The following is a 26,895-nucleotide window of genomic DNA, read 5'->3' as shown; positions in this document are numbered from 1 at the left end:
CAATATACTCATTAGTTTTTCCCAATTCACTCTATTAAACGCTTTTTCGAAAACTACGAAACAGGCAAATACCTCCTGGTTGTGTTCTATATTCCTCTCGATTAATAATCTCATTACTGCAATGGCATCACGCGTACCTCTCCCCTTCCTAAACCCAAACTTATCATCCCCTAAGTAATCATTCTCCCTACTATCTATCCTTTTGTTTATGATCCTGAGAACAACTTTAGCTACGTGGGATATCAAACTTATCGTCCTGTAGTCCTAACATGATGTAGCCTTTACCTTTTTCGGAATAGGAACTAAAACTGATCGTACAAAGTCTTCCGGCCAGATTCCTTCCTCATAAATACTACGGATCAGCCCATGTAGCCTCTTCTTCCCACATTTTCCTAAGCCTTTTAAAAGTTCCACGGGAATGTTATCCACCCCCACGGCCTTATTTAGTTTCATCTCCCTTAATGCCCTTTCCAACTCATCGTTCAGTATCCCTGGACCTAAGCTATCTTCCTCTACGTCATTTTCCTTTTCTATATCTAACATTGTTGGTCTAAGTTCTTTACTATACAGTTCTTCGATATATTCCTTCCATCTCTCTTGGATTCTTCCTGTGTCTACTACTATCTTACCCGCCAAATCTCTAACTGTTAACATAGATCTTCCTTTCTTACTTCCTGATAACGATTTAACTTTACTGTACAGCGCACCGATTTCACCCTTCCTCTGCAGACTTTCCATATCCTCGCACTGCGTCTTCCACCATGCTTCTTTTGCTTTATTTTTTGCTCGCACCAATTTATTGTTTAATTCCTTGTACTTCATTTTTTCTAACCCTGTACTTATATTCTTCCATTTTCTCCTCTCATCCATCTTTGTAACCATCTCATCCGTGATCCATGGTTTCGTAGTACTTTTAGCGTTAACGGTTCCAATAATGTGTTTTGCGGCTTTAGACAACCCTTTCTTGATACTTTCCCATTTTTATTCGATAGTTCTTAGCTCTTTACCATTCTACATGATTTCCTCTACAGCCCGTTTGTACTCCTTCTTATTCAGTTAATTTATTGCTTCCATATTCCATTTTTTAACTCGCCACCCCAGCCTTTTCTTATTGAAACGGACGCTATATTTCATAACAACAAAATTGTGGTCAGAGTCCGCATCCGCTTCCGGGAAGCTGTGGAAATTTATCATACAGCTCCTAAACCTGTCTAACCAGAATTAAATAAAAATGATAACTTTCTGAGTCAACTGGTATTTTTCATGTACACCTGCGTTTTGTGTAGTGTCTAAACCAAGTGTTGGTGAAGACTAACCCCTGTTTCCTGCAGAACTCAACTGCTTTCTCCCCGCGGTCATTCCTCGTGCCTAAAATGTAGTCCCCCACCTCGTCACCATCTCTTCCTTTGCCTACCGTCGCATTCCATACCCCCTTTTAATATCAAATTTTTCACTGAAGGAACACACGCAATAATGTCCTCTAACTGATCGTATATCCTATCGACCTCTTCTTCTTTATGGTTGCTCGGTGGTATGTTTACCTGAATAATAACCAAGTTCGTCGGTTCTGCTTTTATATTTACTAGCAATAATCTATCCGTTACCTGTTCTATGTTGACTATGCTTCTCCCTACCTTTTCATTTAATATTATGGCAACCACTCGTTGGCTCTCGTCCCCACCGCTGTACTATATTCTATGCTGATCACTCCAGTAATCCCCGCTATCCTTCCATCTCGCTTCGCATAGACCTAAAATATCTTTTTTCCTCTTTCCTTATCTCGCTTTATATTCTCCAGTTCACCTTTCCTCAACTTGCCCCCCTACCCTGATATGTTAATATTCACACGCGGTATAGGGCTTAGTACTTGGTGTTCCCTACCGTCACCTACAAAACCGACCTTCGGGTTGATTACTGTGTTTATGGTATATATATATATATATATATATATATATATATATATATATATATATATATATATATATATATATATATATATATATATACATAAATACATATGTTTATATTAAAACGCATACACATATTTATATACACACACTTACATACACATATTTATATATATTTATATATATATATATATCATAAACCATATACACAGTAATCAACCCGAAAGTCGGTTCGGTAGGTGATGGTAGAGTTCACTCAGTACTAAGTCCGACGGCTTGTGAAATTCACACATCAGGCTTAGGGGACCAGTTCCTTTCCCTGTGCCGGTTATGGTCTCCCAGGAAGGTCTGGTACCCTCCGGTTAGTAATCCAATGCTCTATCCCCTCGAGTACCGCGACCCACCCAAACACACAAGCACACATATATATGTATATATATATATATATAAACATATATATACATACAAAACATACATAAACATACAAACACACATATATATATATACATCTAATTGTACATTTACATAAACTTTAACCGTTCTGAGAATGGAAATTCCGCGTATTTCCAATGAGTCGAAAGATTACCACGACCTGTCGCCGGGATATAGCTAGGGATACGATATCATTTTTTGTTCACAGGAACGCATCAACTGTGTGGAACATAAAATTATAACTGAGGCTTTAAAATAACACCATTCGTCTGATATCATTAGATTGACTTGTTTCGGGCCCCGAAAAGATTACTTATGGAGCATGGTAATCCGAGAGCCAAACGTCCAAATGGAGCGAATCTAGCAAAGAGAATGCGAATACCTAAGGAAATGAAAAGAAGTTCCGATAGGAAACATTTTGTATGTCAGCACCTTACTTAAGAATGACAGTTGGTGGATGTGGGTTTAGTCATAGGATTCGCTAAAAGACGGCTTACAAAATTAAAGAATACAAATTTTGGAGCAACATATGCTTACCAATGGTCATGATCTTACTCACCTGGACATTCACCCTATTGATTATTACTCACACTCTAGGCGTGGCTCATTGAAGTTAATCTGATGCAAGAAGACAGTTATCCTCTCACGACAGCGTCTCCATCCATACAATACGGCGCAAGCCACGGCAAGGGCGTGTAGCGAGGGGTGGGGTGTCAGGTCACCACCAACCATGCGTGCACAATGGCAATCACGTCACTTCTACGTGCATGCAAATATCATTTAGACCATGCAACCGAAAAGGGGTAATCACAAAAATGAAGGTACACTACATGCAAAAATAATCAATTGTAGGATATGCATGTATAGTATATTCAAAATTAAATTTTTACGAATGGAAGTTGTCAAATTATTTGAGAAAGCGGACTTATTAGTCTGAACGAAGGTGTGGACGGGGAGGCGGAGGGGTAGAGCGGTCTTACGCCGGCGCGGAAGAGAGGAATGGAGACAGGGGCAGGGGGTGGATGGGGAATGTGGTGAAGGGGACGAAAAGGGAAGAAGGCCCGACGCATGCTCCTCTGTTCCCCAAGCAACTATCGCCGAAAGAGCGTCGCTTATCAAAGGAAGGACGCTCTCAAGGAGGAGAAACGAAAATTACAGCTCGACCATATCATTCGTTGATCCCGCACTAAGGATCCCTTAAAGACGAACCTTTGTTCCTGCGAGTGAGCGCCATTGGACACTCGACGTGGAGCCGGGCGCCACCTTTGACCACCATTGAGGAAGCCGTGCAAAATCGATCGCCAAACATTTCATTACTCTTCACTGGATCTAAATTTGGATTGATATGGCAATTTTTTTATGGAGAAGACTAACGCATTTTCGTTGGCCCCATCAAATGTGAGATCACGTGATCCTTTCGACGGATTGCAATCCGGCGTGCTGAGATCTCTTCTTTTCGATCAAGACAGGTGGAATTAAAAGATTTTGTTCCAGTGCAATCACGAATAAGATGTACAGCAGCGAAAAAGTGCTCGTATTGGTATTTGCACATACAAAACATTCACTTAAAGAGTTGATTGAGGAAATGGAAATTTCCACACGAAGGTAAACAAACAAATATGGCACTAAAAACGGAAACTTTCATCATTAAATAAGGAAGCTTAAGTAAATAAAAACTTCAATTGCGTCATCAGAGTTGGTGGGAAATCAACTGTACGCCAAAACGAAAACAAAAAAATCTTCATCAATGAAATAAGGAAGTAGCTCCCCTAGCTTTCAATTACGGAGCACTTAAGAATTCCCAGGTTTAATTCAGTTTTACTAATTCTAAATTCAATTTTTGCTAAAATTGTCACCAATATTGTGTGTTAAATATTATAAATCTTAGGGCAGAATATACCTCCATGTCTGCAAAAATATGCAACCATATCTCTTCCATTCACGAATATTATTCTAAAACGTACAGAATTTTAATTGCATGCATACATACCTGTACTTGTATATAATATATATAAATACGAGATCTGTCCATTAAATACGCGAACTGAGGCCATTAAAATTATATTTTGCGAAATTTAATCAACATCGATTTTGTCCCCTTCAAAGTACTATCAATTCGTAGGCTATGCACTAATTCCATCTTTTTTTCTACTGTTTAGTAAAAAACCCTTGGAAGTCCTCGGCAGCTAGGATTTTAAGGTTTATCGTCTTTTCTTGCTTAATTGTGTCCACATCTTCCCAGTGATGCTCCCTCATCACATGTTTGCATTTTGGAAATAGGATAAAAGTCGCAGGGAGCGAGATCTGGCGAATAAAGACGATAATCAAGAATGGTGATTGAATATTTTGCCAGGAACTGGAGAACAATCAATGCTGAACGAATGTGCAGGTGCATTGTCATGGTGAAGGATCCATCCATCCATCGCCTTGAGTCAAATTTGGTCGCATAGGACGCACGCAATTTCTCAAACGCTTGAGGACTGTGAGGTAGAACTCAGCTATTTACTGTTTGTCCTTCAGGAAGAAATTCATGATGAACAACACCTTTGACATCCAAGTAAACCAGGAGCATGAATTTTGATTTTCAATCGGCTTTTTCTTGATCATTTGATTTGATTCAATCCACTTGAAAACGGATGTTTTCTTCTGAGCGTTATCACCGCAAACAGCCTCTCAACATTTCAGTAATTCCTTTATAACTTCTACCGCACTTCACCAAAAAACTTGATGCTGATTCGTTACTCCGTGACTTCGTCAATTTCCATTTTCGACGAACAGTAAAAACAAAAGAAACAGAGACTAATATAACTGGAACTATTCACACAGCTCGGCGATACGCCAAGAACAGATGGCTCATTGGGTCTCACGCAACTACCGCCGCTAGTGGGCGGGGATGTATTCCGCGTCATAGCCGCCAGATTGCACCAGTTCCCGTAATTATTGGACAGACCTCGTATCTATACTTGTACGCATGATTACATATTATATTAAGCTTTAGTTGTCTGTCAGCCAAGGGATTGCAAGCATTGCTGAGTGAATTAGAAATTCAGTGCGACAGGTATGGGATGAAAATCAATATTAATAAAACAAAGGTTATGCGATTTTCTAGAAAGAAAAAGGCTAAGCTAAACATTAAAATAGGAGGGCAAAAACTAGAGCAGGTAGAACATTTTACGTATCTCGGAAGTGTTTTGGACCAACACGGTCAAAGTAGTAGGGACGTAAGGAGAAGAATTGCGCCAGGCAAGGAGGCTTTCACAAGGAGGAGGGAGTTGATGACGGGGACCTTGATTAAAGGCTATTAAGAAAATATTCGTTAAACTTTGATATGGAGCGTAGCTTTGTACGGCGCGGAAACGTGGTCGTTGACACAGGAGGATAGACGTAGAGGAATCCTATGGAGGCAGTATAAGTGGATGAAGGGGGTATTGACCGGCAGTGGGATGTTGAAGACATAGAGGGGAGAATGTTGGGCCAACGAGGAAAGGGAAGGAACAGGATAGGGATGTTGAACGGGATGAAGGGAGGAAGACGGTACTCAGAGATGAAGAGGAACCTGATGTAGAGTAGGATGTTGTGTTTTCCTAGGAGTCACAAATTATTTAATTAGTAGACTGTGTCCATCTACCGGTAGATTGCCTAATAATATATATATATATATATATATATATATATATATATATATATATATATATATATATCTACATAATACCCCGCAAGCCGCCGCAAGGGCGTGTGGCGGGGGGAATATATATATATATATATATATATATATATATATATATATATATATATATATATATATATATATATATATATACATATACAAACACATTCAAACTCGTAACCCCGCCAAACGTTGAACAAATACTCATTTATATAGAAACAGATATAAGGAAAAGGGACAGGAACACACATAAAGGACGATCACAGGAGAAGTGGAGAAGGCGGAATCAGGCAGATCACGAGTGAAAAAATATTTCCTAGACCGGGATACATACATATATACACACACACAGACATATATAAACTAAATAAGACCGTAGGGGGGGATAATACTACTGTGGAACTACTATAAGGTTTAGGAACATGTTTGAGGAAGAGGCTATATGGGCTGAGTTTTTAACTTGTTCAATCACATTTTATGGAAATTACTTGCTTTGAAGGCTGTTATTGTTTCTACAGAATTAAACCAATTTTAAATAAGCGAAAAGCTCTGAAAAATATAATGATAATATGTAGTTAATTTCCAAAATTTAACTCAGACTTTTGTGATAACAAAAATCATACTACCTTGATCAAAAATTTCCCGGAATCTATTCAGAAAATTAAAAATACAAGTTTATTCATCTAAATCTATATTGTCCCCTTCAAAGTAATCCCCATCGACTGCAACACACTTATGCCAGCGCTTGATCCAATCCTCGAAACATTTTTTATATTCGGTTTTCGGTATGTCCATCAGTGCTTCCTGCGATTTTTCCATTACTTCCTCTCGGCTGCTAAAACGCGTTCCCCGTAATGGTTTTTTAACTCGATTGAACAGAAAGAAGTCACAGGGAGCCAAATCAGGTGAATTCGGTGGCTGTTGGATGGTATTTGTTGCATTTTTCGTCAAAAAATTACGAATAATGATAGCACTGTGCGACGGTGCGTTATCTTGGTGCAAAATCCACGAGTTTTCTGCCCACATTTCTGGTCTCTTTCGGCGAATTGCTTCACGCAAACGTCTCATAACGCCCAAATAATACTCTTTGTTTACTGTCTGGCCTTCTGGCAAAAATTCATGATGCACTACACCGTTGTAATCCATGAAAACCGTCAGCATTGCCTTCTTTTTTGACTGAAAACGACGTGGTTTTTTTGGTCTCGGCTCATTTGGTGAACGCCATTCACTTGCCTGATGTCTGGATTGCGTGTCGTACTCATAAACCCACGTCTCGTCTCCAGTAATGATCCTTTTGATGAATATGGGATCGGATTCAGCCTCACAAATCATGTCTTTTGCGACGTCAACACGGTCTCTTTTTTGCATGAAATTGAGGTCTTTTGGCACCAACTTTGCTGCTACAAGACGGAAACCCAAATCATTAACCACAATGTCTTGGGCGGATCCATAGGCAATGTTCAAGTCCTCCGCTATTTCTCTGATGGTTAATTTGCGGTTATTGACCAACATTTCTTTTACTTTATCAATTTTTTCACCGACTTTCGATGTCGATGGTCTGCCACTGCGTTCATCATCTTCGATTGACTCACGACCACTTCTGAACCGCTCGTGCCACTGGTAAACGACCGTTTTTTTTAGAGAATCGTTGCCGAAACACTTTTCCAACATTTCCAACGTCCGTGCGCCACTAAATCCGTTTTTTACGCAAAATTTAATACATGTTCGTTGTTGCAAATTTAAATCCATTTCTGGAATTGTAAAAAATCGCCAACACACACAGAGATAGATGTACTCTTGGCTACGTAACTTTTGCAAATGTCAAGTTATGACACTAAGATTTAAAGGGAATATCAACAACAGATGTACCAATTTAACAAAAAAAACAGAACTCAAATCGGAACGATGGGAGCGGCACACGGTGGTTATTCCGGGAACTTTTTGATCAAGGTAGTATGCATATGCCATTAATGGCATATGCATATGATTTTACTTTATAAATAAAATAACAATACTTAAAGCCTTTACTCAATTTTTCAAATTTACAATTGCTTACGAAGTTATAAGCTTAGTTCTTAATAAATAATTTAATATTCGTTACTCATCGTATATGAATTTCATAAATATTTAATTAGCAGTTGAAAATCTCTTTCTTAATACTTTATATACTCTTTTTATCTTAAAATTTCCTCATTATTGACTCTAGAAAAATGGCCACCCCACTCATTGCTCCACTGTGTTATGTACTTTTTAATGTAATTATTTGTTCTTTCCATTTAATTATTAACCTTTACAACAGGCAGAGTCTTGCACCGGCTATCGTATACTAAACGATATTACACGATCAAAGGAAAGGCATCCTAAAGTTGACAAATCAACTGAAAACATTCACCCATGCATTCAGCATTTAACAATACCATGAACAACTTAACGAGCATAACGAATTCACTAAATACTTAAAAGATTTAGATAAAAAATCAAAAAGCAATGCCATACCTTATTTGAGACATTATTCCGCTCCAAAGGAAAGTTAGCCGCGGGAGGCAAAATTAGGAAAGACGCAAAGATGCGCTTGTTGCGATGTCGCTGAGTAAAATTGATCAGTGTCACAGTCTCCCGCGTATGAACTCCCGGCAACTAGAGTGGGCTGGCAGCTACGTAGGATTATTCGCAGTCAACATAGGAAATAGAATTTTAAAATGTGGACTACGAGAGTTGCTATTGATATCTTGAGCCTGGAAAACGGCGCCATTTGACGTTTTCATCTGAAAGCTTGACCCTTTTAACGCTTATTTCTTATAGAACATTTTGCCGTTTGATCATATATTGAGTTGTTTACAATAACTTTAAAATTTTATCTCAGCGAAAAAATGGAGTTAACTCGCAAACACTTTCGTTCGATGATTTTTTACTACTTTTTTTAGATTATCAAGACAGGAGCGCGTCGATCAACTTACTTCCACCTTTGGCGATGACTACCCATCCCATGCCACTGTGAAACGCTGGTATAACGGATTCCATCATGGCCGCCGTTGGCTCAGCGACGATAGTCGTGAAGGTCGTCCAAAATCAGTTGTTGTGGCATAAAGTATTGATTCTGTGCATGAACTAGTAAAGGAAAATCGTCATGTGACTTATCGTGAGATTGGGGCATCCTTGGGAATCAGTATGATGAGCATCAATAATATATTGCATGAAGATTTTGCAGTGAAAAAAATGCTCGCGTTGGATCCCGTATAATTTGACAAAAACTCAAAAAGATGCTCGTGTCAATTGGTGCAAAGAAATGCTCAACAAATAAAATCGCGGTGCATCAAACATCTACACAGGTGACGGATCTTGGATCTTATGCGTATGAGCCCGAAAAAAAATAGCAATTCATCTACATCTACATAATACCCCGCAAGGGCGTGTGGCGGGGGGTGTCAGGTCACCAACCGTAAAAAGGAACAATACCACATGCAAAACGACAACGTGGAAAATTACAGCCACAGCAGCGCACACACCCATGTAAATATCCCTCCATCCAACACTCATGCATACACATATACCGCTAAACAACAAAAAACTGCACCCAAGGATGCAGCACGAAAGCCATCCTACGACACGCAAGCTAATTCACTGCATAGGTCTTCCAAGACGAGCCAAATCCGACCAAAGTGATTTGTGCAAAAAGCACATCAAAGAAAATGATCACCTGCTTCTTCGGAATAACTGGACATTTGGCAAGCGTACCGTTACAGCAACGTAGAACCGTGAATTCCGACTCTCGAGTGAACTTACGATTCATTTGAGTAAACTTGAGTGAACTTTCAGTCACTAGGTATTGCGCAAATTCAAACAATCTAATGAATTGGATTCGCTCATGTTCAGGACACAGCAAGTCCATCAATGAAAACATGAAATAGTACGGTCAGCACGACGACTGATGACGCCGTCCTCTTCTCCGTCAGCTCGGCATGTTGGAGTCGACGCTGTCTACTCAACCTCAGACATTTGCGCGAAAGATAACTGAACGAAGAGAGATAACGAAATAACTGAACAGATGTTGTATCATTATGTTCTTTCGTGAGTTTTTGTCGAAATATTAACCACACTCTTAACCAAGAAAAATCGGAAAACCATACTGAACAGAATCCGCAGCACAATAATGCTTTTACTAAAACATTTTACCTTCAGAATCATCGATTATTTTTGTAGCTTGTTTCAATGGAAATTGCTTTGTGGCGATTTAAACGGGTCCAAATACATTAATTTTTAAAATGGTAGCAATTACTCTAAATTAGTTACTTCAAGTAGGTTTACCTGATCTCGAATATTTTCATGTAGACCTCTTTACTTAAAGGTAATAATTTTCTCAAATCGATTCCTGTTGGAATATTGCTCTGAAACGGTTTTTTACCTTAAGGATATATTTACAGCTTCACATATTACTGCAGTGGGGAAAATCATAGGTTATATGAAAAAACATATGAAGCAAAAATATTTAAATTATGCTTTTGTTTGTATTATTTATAATAAACTTCTCCACTAAGAAAATACCAGCAAATTAATCAAAACTTTAGGAATAACAAGAGGAAAACGGAGGTGAATGAGGAGGTCACGGGGGTATAAGAAAGGGGGTGACACCGCCTTAGGTGAGAAAGAAGGGTGTGTGTCGGGAGGTCGGAGGCGGTAGAGGGCAGGATTATGGTAGGGTTACCCAAAGACGTCGTGGGGAGGGGAGAGGGACGAGAAGTGGGGCGAGCGGGTGAGGGAATCCTCCCGTCCCCGCCTGAATTATTTAAAGGCAATCACTGGCAACACTAAGTTCCGGGGCCCAAGGTCCGTTCCGCCCCCTCCCCCGACTGAAACACTCCGGCCTGCACCGCAGAGGCCGGATGGATGGGAGGAAGGGCCCGGCCCGTCCGCCGGTCAACCCCCGCCACCCTTATTCCCATTCGACCCTAAATCTACCCACCCCTTCGTACTTCCCATAATCCCTAACCAACTTTTTGCCGGTGACCACAACACTTTCGGACACTTTTACTGTTACCTGAAATCTTATAATCCTCTGGGAACTCCTCCCCCCACTTCAAGGGCGCCTACTTGTCAATCCAGGGAAAAGATAGCCATCGATCAAGTCGAAAAGGTGCTCACTCCGTTGCAAATTCCCATAAAACCTCTGGTCACATCGTCTTTTAGGAATAAGGGAAAAAATTTGTATAATGGGGGCGGGGGGAAATAAGGGCGTCGAAAATTTGTACACCATAACAATGTGAGTCCCCCGAACCGAAGATATAACCTTTAACCTCGCAAGATTAAACCTTTGGGAAACCCGAGCTGGTTTTTGATCAACAACTATTGACTATCAAGATTTCTCATCATCAAACTAATAATGCTGATATAAATGTAAAAGTTACATTACTCATTTTCAATGGGAACCTTGTGATATATTAGAGACACCTTAAATACGTACATTTTTTCTAATTATAGTGCACTTTCCAACTCTAGTTCCTTAAATAAACGAAATTGTATTTGATCGGGCCCGGGGAATTGGTTAGAGCTAATGTTTTTCAGCATACGTTCAATTTCATTTTGTGAAATTTCAATTCTGGGCATGGCTTGGCGGGTAAGATATTACAGATATTGGTGAAGACGCTTTGAAAGAAGGAATTTAATAAGTTGGCCTTTTTCCAAACTGCTGGTTACTCTTGTTCACCTTTGTCGTACTTGAGATGCGCAATGTAAAATTAAAGAAGAAATTAATCGGTTTTTCAACCCGTCGGTGGCAACTTTTGGTGCGAGGGCGCACCAAGTAAAAAAGCGGAGAGCATCACAATCGCCTTGGATACACCAAAGAGGTGGCGTGGTGTTGCACCAATGAAAGCCGCTCCCGTCGGTAATCCCCGCTCCATCACCCAAGAGTGTCCTTTGGCGGTTGACCCTTCGCTGACCAAATGGAGAGAACTCCCGTGCATACATTAGGGTCGCTTCCCCGAAAGAAGCCGGGGAATGAATACATACTGTGGGTCCACGATTAGTTCATTAGGTGGGGCAGGGTACACGCCACGCGTAACCAAAGGGCAAAAAACGGGGTCGGCTAACATTAAGGGCTTCGTTGGAAGCAGGGGAGCTCCTCTGGAAATAAGACGCGGACCAGGGGGGTCAATTTGAATGCCGTCTCCTTTTCCGAGGGATGCGGCACAAACACGGACATCACTCCATCGCCAGAGGACAGACACTCTTTGGTGATGGGGCGGAGATTACCAACGGAAAAGGCTTTCGTTGGCGCGACACCAAGCCTCCTCTTTGGTGTATCTAGAGTGGTAGCGACGCCCTTGGCTTTTAATTGGCGCACAATCAACCCCACGATCAGTCGTAGTTTTTGAGAGAACTGTGTCAGGGATGTTGAGGCAACGCACGAAAAATGAATACGAATGGATCAGCATTCCATCAGGCCTCGGTTGTGGCGGGGTAACGTCCTCGTCTGCCAAACAAAGGGTTATTGGGTTCGATTTCCACCTGGGTTGGTTTTACTCCACCGAAGGCGTTTTTAATCGTCTCCATTGTTTTAATACTTCGATGCAAGGGCCAAAAAGTGCTGTTTTTGGACTAAGGCTAAATAAGTGAATAAAAAAAGCATTTGAATTCCATCCAACTACTTGTTTTTTCCGCCAAACAGAACCAAAGGGTTCACTTACACTCTATAACTGGACGTGCGGGAGTGAAGTGCGCCTGCCAACTGAGTTGGAGTGGCGTGTCTGTGATGCGAGGCAGAGTGGCGAAGAGAGCGCCCCGAACGAGTCCGTCGTCATCCTCGGGGAGAGGCGTCACCTCGAGCAGTGGGACCCACGGCACTCCCTTGGGAGGAAGGGTGTGGCTCCCCCTGCACGTCACAAATAAGAGCGGACGCCCCTTGGGTTGGCCCCCTCTTCCCAATCGCAAGAAGGGCTGTCCGGCGTTACTAGCAACGTGATGAAGGTGGTGACTTGGAGGTGGTGCGCCTCGACGAGTGGGAGGGGAAAGAGAGGTGAGCTGAGGAGGGAAGGGCAGAGGGGACATAGCCGAGGTATAACCTCCACTCGCCCCAGGGGTCCCAGCGACCCTTGTGCGGTGAGGGCAAACATTAGAGAGACGCCCCCTCGTATGGCATGATAGTTGTTTATTTATTTATTTATTCAGTATTAGTCCGAAAACAGCACATTTTGGCCTTTACATCGAACTATTAACAACGATAACAATGGTCACATTCACAAACACCCAAGCCGTAGGTGGAGGAAAACTCACCCAGGCGGGAATCGAACCCGCGACCCTTGGAATGGCAGACGAGGACGTTACCCCGCCGCCACCGGGGTCGGCAAGTTGTGTGAGAATGGAGACTGGGGAGCCAGATGGATTCCAGGGCGCACCCTAAAGAAGATGGATTAACCGAGAGATCTCCTTTCGTCTCTCTTCCTCGTGTCTTTATGTCGGAAATATCGGGAGTGGAGGAGGCCGAAGACGCTAAAGGTGCAACCCTAGACTGGGTGGATGCAATAGCAGGGCCGCGATTACTTCAAAGGTGGTGTGGCGGTTGGAGGTGTGGTCGACTGGCGCTTTCAACTCTTCAGGTTCCCCCAGGCCCTTTGAAATTTCTTCCGAGGGCAATGGTGCGTTCAGATCACGAGCAGTAGTTGCCCCTCTGATCAATTTTAACTAATGAAAACAAACGAGTAATTTTATGACACATCCGACATCCAAACCCGAACCATTTGCATAAAAACATGCTCCGTAAGCTGACTTGATGGGCCAAATGCAATTTCCTGTGAAGACTTATGGAGAGAGATTTCGGCAGACTCCTCCGCTGGTCGGGCAGTCTGTGTCCGGAGGGGAAGATGTGCCGGCAGGATACACTCCGTCCATGTGACATGGCAAAGCCTTCATGTGGATTTTGGAGGTGGTGGAATTTAGAGAGAGATATGGTGGATTTAAGCAGTCAGAGAATATTGACCGGACCGTAGCGAAGGGACATGCAGTGAAATAGTTGGGCATTGTTTCATGACTTTGATGAATGGGAAAAAGGTTCTTTCGAATGGATTCTTGAAAATGTATTCCAGGAAATCAGGCAGTACATCTGAAAATAGGACGAGCTTATTTGATGGAGGAAGGTTTGGGTGTTTTGGAGTGTTTGCGGAACTTTTTATAGTTGGGGTGCCGGTCATTCACTTTGAAGTGGGAAGTGCGGAGGTTATTTAGAGATTTATTGAGGGCTTTGGAATTATTAAAGATTCAGAGTCTACGAGTAGAGAGAAAGTGTGGGAGTAACGTTTGGTGTGTTATGGACGAGAGCTGGAGTAATAAATACATTATCATGGGCTGCACGTTTGATGGGGCAGGAAGCGTGAATTATAACATCAATCAAGAAGTACTAGATTTATTTGACCCCTGCCATTGTCATTTAGCACCTCTCACAACCCAATTCTTTCATCATAAATACTGAAATTAGCCAAATAAATGTACCATCAGCATGGCAGTGAACAACAAGATGACACCAAAGTAATATATGACAACACATGCCAAAGAAACTGCGGGAGATACCGCGACAGTCACTTTTAACAGAGTCATCCGCTGATGTGCATTTCAGTGCAACAATTTCATAGTGTAAAAGTCATTCGCCTTGACCGGGGTTCGAACCCGGATCCCTCAATGTCCGGTCGAGTGCTTTAGCCAGTTAAGCTATCGAAGCGTCCCCTTAAACTCTGAAATTTTAGGGGCTTTAAAGAGTTTCCCAAGAGTCTCCATAAAATCACAGTTTAAGAGGACGCCTCGATAGCTTAACTGGCTGAAGCACTCGATCGGACATTGAGGGATCCGGGTTCGAATCCCGGTCAAGGCGAATGACTTTTACACTATGAAATTGTTGCATTGATATGACTACAGGTTTGTAGTACCCGAATAAATTTTATTTTGCCAAAGTAGCAGGAGAGTAAATTTCATTTGAAACGGCTAGGGGTATCCTTGTTATCAACAAGCACTGAAACGAGGTCTTCCTGGATGTATAGCCACGTCATTACCTTCTTCTACGACTAAGATTGCTGGCTTCATGTCTTAACTATCATTGCATAGTCAGTCGCTTGCTATAGGATGACCTCGCTTCTTCCTCAATTCGTATTCAATATTATGGGAACCCCTCGTCTATTACTGACCACTCCAGTAATCCCCGCTATCCTTCCATCTCACTTCGCATGGACCTAAAATATCTATATTTCCTCTTTACATCTCTCGCTTTATATTTTCATATATGTGGTGGTAGTTATTAGGGGAGGCAATCGACAGCTTAGGTTATTTGCGCCATTAAGGATGGATGGTAAAGGAGGAAGTGTGGAGAGAAACCCGGCGTCGGTATCAGCCTGATCTTAACGAAAAAGGTACCAATGGGCAGTTTAATGTCCCATTCGACGGAGGGCGCACTCCCATGAATTGCTCTCCACAAAGCACCTCAAGTAGGGATCGGAAAACCATTGAAAAATACATGCACCCTCTAGGATTTGCACCCGGACCCTACCTACATTAACCGGTAGATTACTATAAAAATGTAAATAATTAAAAAGTCACTCCATACAATGCTAAACCTATGGGTAAATTTAAATACGAAGGTGAAACTATAAAAAAATACGAAGCTGACACTATAAAATACCCTAAATATTAATTCACAAAGAAATAAAAACAACAAATAAGCTAGACAAGTATTCATACAATTTCGCAGCATTTACAGACTAATATTTGAAAAATTAAATTGAAAGGGTTTAGCTAACTTGAGGGGGCGCGGTGTGATTAAATCGAAGTGAGTGATTGAAATAGAAAAGGTTGACACATGGATGGAAGAAGAAACGCAGTAGTTAAAGGAAATCCAGAAAGACCGAAAAATTTTGCGGATGAGCTTGGAAGTGTTAGGTACGAAGGAGGTGAAAACTGTGACTAAGGGGAGCGTGATGAGAGAGCGTGAGAAGCGCTCCGTGATCGGCTCAGCCGGGAGTGAGGAATGCAGGATGGTGAGGTGAATATGGTGAGTATACGCACGGCCTGCCACTCGCGGCAATGTGCACGGAAGACCACATGACGATGCGTAATAGTCCTCGGGTACAGCTCCGAAGGGCTATTTATACAATCTGCACGGTGCCTCCGATTATAACAGCGATAATCTCCCTGGAGGGCACAGGGGTCGCAGGGGAAGAGAGCGCAGCCCCTTGAGGCTAGAAGAGGGCGGAGAGAGCCGAGCAAAAGGGGGGAAGGGCAATTATTGGGTTTCCACTCTCTCTCTCTCACCTACATTCCGTGGTCACCACTCCTGCGAATTATTCCTCCCCCTCTCCGCCGCCCGGAATCTCTCTCCATCTGAGATGAAATCCCAACCGCACACTATCCTAATCTCTCCGGAGAGCTAAACTTGCCCACGCCTGACGAGCTCGCAGGGTGGGGGTGGGACCTACCCCTCCGAAACACCACCGACGGCACGACCGCCCGATAACCGCCGCTGCAGCCGGGGAAGAGACAGGGCTCCGTCGCACACATCCCGACCCTCGGAAATTCCGTTTCCCATATCCGAAAAACTGCGACCGAACCGCAGTCCGCCCTTCGGTCTCCCTGCCAACCCTCGCCCAATGGATCCGGGGTAGACCGAACCCTCCTCCGTCTTCCCAGGCAAACCGCCACTCATTCCGCCAGCCCCTTCCCCCATGACAAATGACATCACCGATCGATATTTAATTATGCGAGTTTGCAAACACGCACGAGGGTCCTTCGAAACGAGAGGGTTTGGCAGGACGAGGAAGGGCCCCGCGGGACATGGGGCGGGGAAAATGTCACCCGCCCTCGGCCAGGGCTGACTCAACCTCTCGGTCATCGCATCCGAGGACACCAAAATGGCGGTGGCCGAAATCCACTGTCCTCTCCAGGCCAAAGATTAGTCTTGTAAAACTGCCGAAGCACGGAAAAGAGCGGCACTTATACACGCCATCTGCAGGAGGGTACGATCAACGATTTCAGAGGTCCTTTCCCTCCTGACCGCCTTGTTTACTCGGACTTTGGAGAAATACACCACATTCATCACGCGTGCATTTCTCTGCCCCAGATCCGGATGCATTCGTATTTCCTCACTCACCTTCCACATACCCCGCAAGCCGCCGCAAGGGCGTGTGGCGGGGAGTGTTAGGTCACATACCGTAAAAAGGAGCAATACCACATGAAAAACCACAAATTAAAAAATTACATCCACAGCGCCGCACATACTCATGAAAAAATCCCTTCATCCAACACTCATGCAAACACATATACCGCAAAACAACAAAAAAAACTGCAGCCAAGGATGCAGCACGAAAGCCATCCAACAACACGCAAGCCAGGACACAACAAACAAGAATGTGATACATCACCACCACATGAACATGCACCACAAAACACTCTACCCCTCCGAAGAGACTGTAAGAGGCAGGGAATGCGACCCGACGTTGCAGGTAGCAGGAATTTGCCCCCGCGGAGAGGGACGAGGGATTGAAAGGGAAACTTAAAAACAGATGAACAGAACACGAATGAGGTCATTCGGAAAGAATGGGTAATTATAAAAAAACACATAAGGTTAGTGGAAGAGCATGCATTTAAGTAGAACTAAATATTACCTAGACGCTGAGGGTGGCAAATGGAATTTCTGCTATCTATAACCCTGCCGTTGCCATCCCGTATTGTCCGTGGGAAGAAGGAGTCCTTGAGTCGGCTAGTTCTGGCATCCATTTACCGAATTTGATATGCATGATCCAAGCAACCAATGTACAGGGATCGTCCGGAAAATAAGTGTACTGAGCTCAGGAAAAAAATTTATTACACTTTTACATATCTTAAGCTAATATTCCTCAAAATAGGACCCTTGTGAGTCGATACACTTGTTCCAGCGGCGTTCCCATTTCTGGAACGCTCCCGCGAAGGCATCATCGGGAACCTCTCGAAGACTCGTCGTCACGGCCTCTTTGACGGCGGCCAAAGTCCCGTATCGCGTTCCTTGGCGTTCCTTCACGTCTCGTCACCCGAAATACGTTCTCTAAAAAATGTGGATCATTTTTGCAGTGATCCGCAAGTTGTGTCGCGATTTCCAAACGATTGAGTCTTTGATAATCACTGAGAACTTTCGGCACCAACTTTGCACAAATTTTTCGCATCTGTAATTGCTCCCTAATAACCTCGTGCACTATTGTTTTTGGCACATTACACTGCTCTGCTATCATCCGAACACTAAGACGACGATCAGAGTTCAGTACATCGCGAACTTTTCGCACATTTTCGTCGGTGAGTGTCGTTGATGGGCGTCCAGGCCGTGGTTCGTCGTCGACCTCTTCTCTGCCCTCCACGAACATCTTGTGCCACCGAAAGATCATGTTTCTGGACATGGCTGACTCCCCGTAAGCCTGGTTAATCATACCGACAGTTTCGGTAGACGATTTCCTAAGCTTTACCGCAAATTTGATGGAATGTCGCCGCTCCAAAAACTTCGGCATCGCGTACCGTGACGTGGGTCGAGCGTGGAGGTTCGCGTTAACAGAGCTCCTCACTACACCACAGCTCAGAGCCGACTGCCTTTTTCCGCGTCGCATGCCAACATACCACCCTCCAATTGCAGCCCGTCAGAGCGGTGCTGGGCACGCCTGCAGCGGCGGGAAAAATTCAATACACTTATTTTCCGGACTAACCCTGTATGGAGGAGTACGAATAATTTGCGAGACCCCAGTGCTCAAACATGCGGATCTGAAAATATTTAATGATTTCAATCTTGCATTGAATCGTCTCTCTTTCAATGATTCCCACCCCAAATCCATGAGCATTTCGGTGACGCTTTGCGTTTTATCGTAGGAATTTTTTACAAAAATGGCTGCCCGGCGTTGAACCTTCTCAATTTCCCGAATGAGACATTTTTCACTCGGATCCCACACGCTACATGCGTATTCTAAATGAGGCTTTACAAGAGCGTGGTAACAACGTTCCTTGACCTTTGAGTCACTTTTGCCGACAATGCGTCTAATGAATCCCAATTTTTTATATGCTTGACCACAGACTTTATGTATGTGAGTCCCCCAAGTTGTCTTTTGTGAATGTGACACCTAGGTATTTTACCGTATCAACTACTGCTAGGTCCCCTCCAGCTAATTTGCAAGCAAATCCCGTTGATTTTTAAAGAAATTTACCACCGAACATTTATTATAATTTAGTGTCAATCTCAAGTCAGAACGCCATTTAGTAATGCAATCTAAATCCTGCGCTAGAATAAAACGATCCTCATCCCCAGATATATCCCGATAGATCACCGTGTCATCCGCGAATATCCTAATTTTACTTTTCACTTCGCGGTTCATATCGTTAACAAAAATCAAGAAAAGCAACGGCCCAATTACACTTCCCTGAGGTACCCCCGACGTGACTCGAACGCTGTCGGAACTAGCGCCATCAAGGACTACCCTCTGTTCCCGCTCTGAAAAAAAATCTTTAACCCAACTTATGGCGCACTTGTTTATACCCGCGACCTTTAATTTATAAATGAGTTTACCATGTGGGACCTTATCAAATGCCTTTTGAAAATCTAAGAAAATGGCATCCACTTGCCTACCTCTCTCACCAGATAAAAGTAAATCATGTGTAAATAATCCTAATTTGGGTTTCGCAGGAGCGGGTTTTCCTGAATCCGTGTTGATTGTCACTTAAAAAGTTAATATTGTCAAGGTGTCTCATTATTGAACTGACAAATATGTGCTCTAAAATTTTGCAACAGATAGAAGTGAGAGATATAGGTCTGTAATTAATGGGATCCTCCCTGTCACCACTTTCAAAAATAGGCGTTATTTGCGCGGTTTTCCAAATCTTAGGTACCTTGCACTCTGTGAGGGATTTGTTAAATATAAATTCAAAGTACGGGGCAATGTTTGGAGCTAAATGTTTTATCACCCTAGCTGGTATATATTCGGGACCCGGGGATTTGTTGGGATTAATCTCATTAAGCAATTTTAGAATTCCTCGATGGTCCACTGTTATTTTTTCCATTGGTGGAGTATGTATCATTTCTTGGAGATATGCGGTGGCAACATCATTTGAGAAAACGCTTTGGAAGAATGAATTTAGGATGTTAGCTTTACCCTCGCTGTCTGTATGAATTACATTGGTACAATCTCTTAAGCAAGCCACGGTTTGTTTACTCCCATTTACTTCCCTAACATATGACCAGAAAGCTTTGGGGTCAGAGTCCAAGTGCTCGCAAAGTACTTTGCGTTTCAAGTCCAGTAAAGCGCTACGTAATTGTGTTTTGGTTTCTATTTTAGAGGATCTATATGTGTCCCATAATTGTTGCTTTTCTTGATTTTTGTTAACGATTTGAACCGCGAAGTGAAAAGTAAAATTAGGATGTTCGCGGATGACACGGTGATCTATCGGGAGATATCTGGGGATGAGGATCGTTTTATTCTCGAGCAGGATTTAGATTGCATTACTAAATGGTGTTCTAACTGGGGATTGACTCTAAATTATAATAAATGTTCAGTGGTAAATTTCTTTAAAAGATCAACGGGATTTGCTTACAAATTAGCTGGAGGTGACCTAGCAGTAGTTGATACGGTAAAATACCTAGGTGTCACATTCACTAAAGACTTAACTTGGGGGACTCACATACGTAAAGTCTGCGATCAAGCAAATAAAAAATTGGGATTCATTAGACGCATTGTCGGCAAAAGTGACTCAAAGGTCAAGGAACGTTGTTACCACGCTCTTGTAAGGCCTCATTTAGAATACGCATGCAGCGTGTGGGACCCAAGTGAAAAAGGTCTCATTCGGGAAATTGAGAAGGTTCAACGCCGGGCAGCCCGTTTTGTAAAAAATTCCTACGATAAAACGCAAAGCGTCACCGAAATGCTCATGGATTTGGGGTGGGAATCATTGGCAGAGAGACGATTCCATGCAAGATTGAAATTATTAAATTAATTTAGATCCGCATGTTTCACCACCGAGGTCTCGAAAATTATTCGTACTCCTACATACATTGGTCGCTTTGATCATGCCTATAAAATTCGGGAAATAGATGCCAGAACTAGCCGACTCAAGGACTCCTTCTTCCCACGGACAATACGGGATAGCAACTGCAGGGTTATAGATAGCAAAAATTCCACTTGCCACCCTCAGCGTCTAAAAAATAATTAGTTGTATTTAAATGCATGCTCTTCCACTAACCTTATGTGTTTTGCTATAATAACCCATTCTTTCCGAATGACCTCATTCATGTTCTGTTCATCTGTTTTTAAGTTTCCCTTTCAATCCCTCGTCCCTCTCCGCGGGGGCAAATTCCTGCTACCTGCAACGTTGGGTCGCATTCCCTGCCTTTTAAAGACTCTTTGGGGGGAGAGTGTTTCGTGGTGCATTTTCATGTGGTGTTTCAATTTCTGGCTTGTTGTATCCTGGCTTCCGTGTTGTAGGATGGCTTTCGTGCTGCATCATGGGGTGCAGTTTTTTAGTTGTTTTGCGGTATATGTGTTTGCATGAGTATTGGATGAACGGATTTTTGCATGAGTGTGTGCGCTGCTGTGGGTGTAATTTTCCGTGTTGTTTTTTTTGCATGCGGTATTTTTCCTTTTTACGGTTGGTTATCTAACACCCCCCGCCACACGCCCTTGCGGCGGCTTGCGGGGTATTATGTAGATGTAGATGTAGATTCGTACTCCTACATACATAGGTCGCTTGGATCATGTATATAAAATTCGGGAAATAGATGCCAGGACTAGCCGACTCAAGGACTTCTTCTTCCCACGGACAATACGGGATAGCAACTGTAGGGTTATAGATAGTAAAAATTCCACTTGCCACCCTCAGTGTCTAAAAAATAATTAGTTCTACTTAAATGCATGCTCCTCCACTAACCTTATGTGTTTTGTTATAATAACCCATTCTTTCCGCATGACATCATTCGTGTTCTGTTCATCTGTTTTTAAGTTTCCCTTTCAGTCCCTCTTCCCTCCCGGCGGGGGGAAATTCCTGCTACCTGCAACGTTGGGTCGCATTCCCTTCCTTTTACTGTCTCTTTGGGGGGTAGAGTGTTTTGTGGTGCATTTTCATGTGGTAGTGATGTTTCACATTCTTGCTTGTTGTGTCCTGGCTTGCGTGTTTTAGGATGGCTTTGGTGCTGTATCCTGGGGTGCAGTTTTTTGTTGTTTTGCGGTGTATGTGTTTGCATGAGTATTGGATGGAGGGAGTTTTGCATGAGTGTGTGCGCTGCTGGGGTGTAATTTTCCGTGTTGTTTTTTGCATGTGGTATTTTTCGTTTTTACGGTTGGTGACCTAACACCCCCCGCCACACGCCCTTGCGGCGGCTTGCGGGGTATTATGTAGATGTAGATGTAGATGTTTATTCTCAGGGGGTGATGTGTTCACGCCTGCCTTCTTTACCCTAGAGTGTAGCATTCTCTGCTTTCGAAGGGCTTTTCTAACGTTTTTATTGTACCACCTGGGGTCGCGATTTTCTTTAACGTATTTTATAGGTATTAAATCTACGATTCCTTTTTGCATGATATTGACAAATTCTGTCCAAGTTTCTTCCTCGTTGACATGACTTAAGCGGGTTTTGAACTCGGTTAGTGAAGATTTTCATTGATTGGGAAAAGTTTTAAAGCCTGCTTTATGGTAATTATAAATTTTTCTTTTTGGTATAACAATCTTTTTTATTTCTATGTCCAAATGGACATTAACTGCTTTATGGTCACTCAAGCCCTCATCATATGATACACTAATAATACGTTCAGGCGTGTTTGTAAGAAATAGATCCAATATATTCTTTCCACGGGTGGGCATGTGTACTGCTTGATGGAGGGAGTTTCTTTGAACCAATTTTATCAAGGAATTGCAAGATTCGCGATCGCGGGTCCCAGATTTAACGATGTTGCTGTCCCAATCTATACCAGAGAGGTCAAAGTCGCCACCAACTATGTTGATGCTGTTATTATATTTACGTGTAAAATGGTAAATTTGATCGTTGAGGGAATGAAGGGTATTCAAATCTGAGTCCGGAGGTCTGTAGAAAGAGCATACATTTATGTTGGGTTGATTGGTCCGCATTAAGGTGCACCAAAAACTTTCTATGTTATTATTTTCAAATGAAACTTGCCTGCTTTCAAAATGACTTTTAACTGCCACGAAAACCCCTCCTCCGTGTCTTGTATCTCTATCGTGTCGGTAAACTTTGATATCTATTGGGAAAATTTCTTGGTCGTTTATGTCATTGCACTGCCAATTCTCTGTGCCTAATACTATATCAGCGGAATGAGTTTGGATTATGTGTTCTAGATCCGCTGATTTGGGTTTTGAGGCTTCTGCAATTTATAACAAGTATAGTTATATTATTTTTATTTTGAATAACGTCCTTATTTGTGACTGACTGTAATTTAGGACGCCTTTGTGGGGAAGTGCGTGTCACATGTCTCTCTAAATCAATCCCAGTGTTGTCGGTGACTTTTACATTTTTATTAATAATATTTTACGCGCTATCCCCAGATGTTACCAAACCACTAATTGACCTGCCCTCTATCCTAAAAACGGCCTACAGTGGTCGAGTATCCTATTTGCTACCATACTGGCCGCTTCCGCCATGTAGTGCACCCCAGACTGGTTAAGGGGAGTCCTGCAAGATCGGAGGGTTGGTCTCAGGTCGACGAAGGAGGCTCCTATGTCCGATCAGAATCTCGATAGTCTCTGGTTTATGCCCTCCACTCGGCTCCGAACCAGAGACCCGCAATCCTCCCTCGGAACGATGCTGCAGACCGTTAGTCCCAGCCGAACCCTCTCGACGCCCTGGACGCGCTTCACCTCGGAGCTCAGTTCCCTAAGGGAACGGAGAACCTCCTCGGATCCACGGTCCGTGACGTCGTTGGTGCCCACATGGGCCACGACCTGCAGCCTAGAGCACTTCGTGCCTTTTACCACCGCCTCGATCGCTTTCGTCACCTGAGGGACTTCTCCGCCTGGTATACACCAGGCGGTCACCCGTTGATCGGCGCCTACGCGGCGCGCCCTTTCCCACAATAGGACCATTACACGACGGACATTCGAGCTACCTATTACTACAATTCCCTCCCTTCCCGTTCCATGACGTCTTACCCTAGGCAGTGCCCTCGGAGTAGGGGTAGGGGCTGCAGGTATGGTGGTGCTGTCATTCGACAGCACCTGGTACCTGTTGGAGACGAGGATGGTATCTGCCTCCGCAGAATCCAATCCACGCCGCAGCGTTACCTTCCCCTTGCCCCGAGAGACGACCCTCCAATCGTCCGACCTACGTACGTGAGACACTCCCTCGTTGGGAGATGGGACGCGGGGTAGGTCTCTAATCGCCCAGCCACGTGTTGCATGCGGACGAATCCGTGCTCCCCCATGTGCGTGGCGGATTTTCGTATTCCCACCCCAAGCACCATCTCTCCTGAGGGGAGCCCTCCGGCCGGCGATCTCCGATCGAAGCTCCCGCACCATTCTCTCCAGCATGACGATACGGGCCCTTAAAGCCGTGCATTCGCCAGTGCCTTCGAGCATGGCAACAGGGGGCCTAGATGAAGCCACCCTAAATAACAACCGACTTCCCAACCAAAGCTAACTTGTATACGCTACGCTAAAATTTCTAAGAGGGGTTAGCTAAATTTACTTCAATCAATAAGTTACGCTTTGGAAGATAGTAAAGAAAGGAAAGAAAAAAGATAGTAAAGAAAATAAAGCACTCACCGATAATTAATTAGATTCGACGGACAAAAACCACCGCAAGCCACTAAGAGGACCCACTAGGAATACCACCACACTATTAAAAACTAATCACAAGCAACACAAAAACTAAATAAACTTAACTATTTCACAAACTTAAAGATAACACTGAACTACACTTCACTAGGGAAGAACAAACACAGAGGTACAGAAGTAACAGCAGGCACGCACGTAGTCTCAGGTAGGGTCAAACCGGTTCTAGGGAGCTATCTCGAGCACGACTGTTCTCGGCAGAAGCCAGGCAGAGAATGAATTTGAACCTGGAATGAAAAAATGACCTCCATGGGAGGGAGCTGTTGTGGCATTCACGGTCGGGAGTTTGGCGTAAGGGGAGCAGGGGTATAAATAAGCCCAAAATTTCTGTCGATACATCTCAAATATTTCAATTCTCGTTATCCATGAGTTCCAAAGGGAAATATCTAAGGGATATCTTATGCACTGGGTACCCACATTCCGAAATCGGACGTAATGACAACTACTTTTTCGATTTTGAGGAGAAAACGCATATATAATTACGTTATCTGAGATGAATTACAGCTTAAGCGGTGTAGTAATCCGTTCCCTTTTGGACATATTACGAAGCCTCATCCGTAACAGTAATATAGTATCGCGAAATACTGAGGGGCAAATTCACCCGAGGGTTCAGCAAAGATGACCGCCCAACCAGAGGCCGAGGCAACCGGGAATGTTCACCCACCCAATGGTGAGCGAGGGGACCCCAGGTTTGACAAGTTGGTTTCTAAATACAACCCTAACGGCTGAGTCACATTCACACAAATACTCTTTCTTAAATGGAACCATTGTTGATTGGAACCAGCTGCCTGGAGGTTTGTTTGAGCCCTTTCCATCCAATTTTAGGAGTTTTAAGAATAAGTGCAAAGCAGCCACTGGGTGATTACCTTCATTATAGTTGTTATAATACTGTTTGTGTGTAATGCGGACGGCATTTTGTATGTGATTTGGAAGCGTCATTGTATGTAAGCATATTTTGTCTCCTATCTGTTTTTCTAGTGCGTGAATGTACAGGGTCGCACCCAAAAGTGGTAGGACTGATTTTTTTACTGATACTTACATCGACTTAATAATCTTCAAAGTATGCTCCTTGAGCTGCTACACACTTAGTATAACGTTGATCCCATTCCCCGTATGCTCGCTGGAAATTTTCTTTGGGGATGCCGTTGATGACCCTCGTCGAAGCCTCTTGAACGGCCTTTATCGAGTCAAAACGTCGTCCCTTGAGCTGTCTTTTCATCAGGGGGAAGAAGAAGAAGTCCGGTGGTGCCAGATCGGGGGAATAGAGCGGGTGTGGCAACGTGGCAACGCCGTATTTGGCCAGGAGCTGTTGGTCGACACTCAGAATTTTCGGCACCGTCTTGGCGCACACCTTTCGCATGGCCAAATCCTGTGAAATATTGCGTTGGGCGTGGGATACAGACACATCTGGCTGGTCTGCAATTTCTTCACTGGTTAAGCGTCGGTCTGTGTTCAGCAGTGTCCTCACTCTGTCCACATTCGTGTCGGTTCTTGCCGTCGACGGCCGTCCGGAGCGATGGTCGTCTTCAACGAGCTCCCTACTCTCTTTAAACAACTTGTGTCACTCAAATACTGTGGACGGCTTAAGGCAGTGTCCCCATAAGCCTGCTTGATCATATCGAGGGTCTCAGAGTCCGTCTTCCCGAGTTTCGCACAAAACTTCACGGAATAACGTTGCTCTAAATTCAGATTCATTTTCTTTTTCGACGCGGACAAAAAACTTGCTTCACTAAAAACGGTGTCCTCACTAAACGACAGCCCGCAGGCGACTGAGGTTGGTGTCGGTCTACCACTAAGAGCCCCCTCCACCTTACCCTGCCAGGCAGACCCCCCTCCACCACTCCGTTCGAGCCGGAGAAAATCAGTCCTACCACTTTTGGGTGCCTCCCTGTATATATGGTAGTTGTAAGAGTGATCCATTGATCAAACTTGACCGTTAGCACCAGGACAATTGCCTAATTGAAACGTAGTTCTTAAAAAAAAATAAAAAAATCAGTGAACAACTTTAGTTATCGACTCCGACGCCTCACTCCACCAGTACGCCCGCCTTGAGAGCAATAAATCCCCGCCACCAATGAT

The sequence above is a fragment of the Hetaerina americana genome, unplaced genomic scaffold, assembly GCF_022747635.1.
Source record: "Hetaerina americana unplaced genomic scaffold, ioHetAmer1.1.p SCAF_18, whole genome shotgun sequence".
NCBI classification, from domain to species: Eukaryota; Metazoa; Arthropoda; class Insecta; order Odonata; family Calopterygidae; genus Hetaerina; species Hetaerina americana.
Note: the sequence above shows the minus strand (reverse complement) of the source record.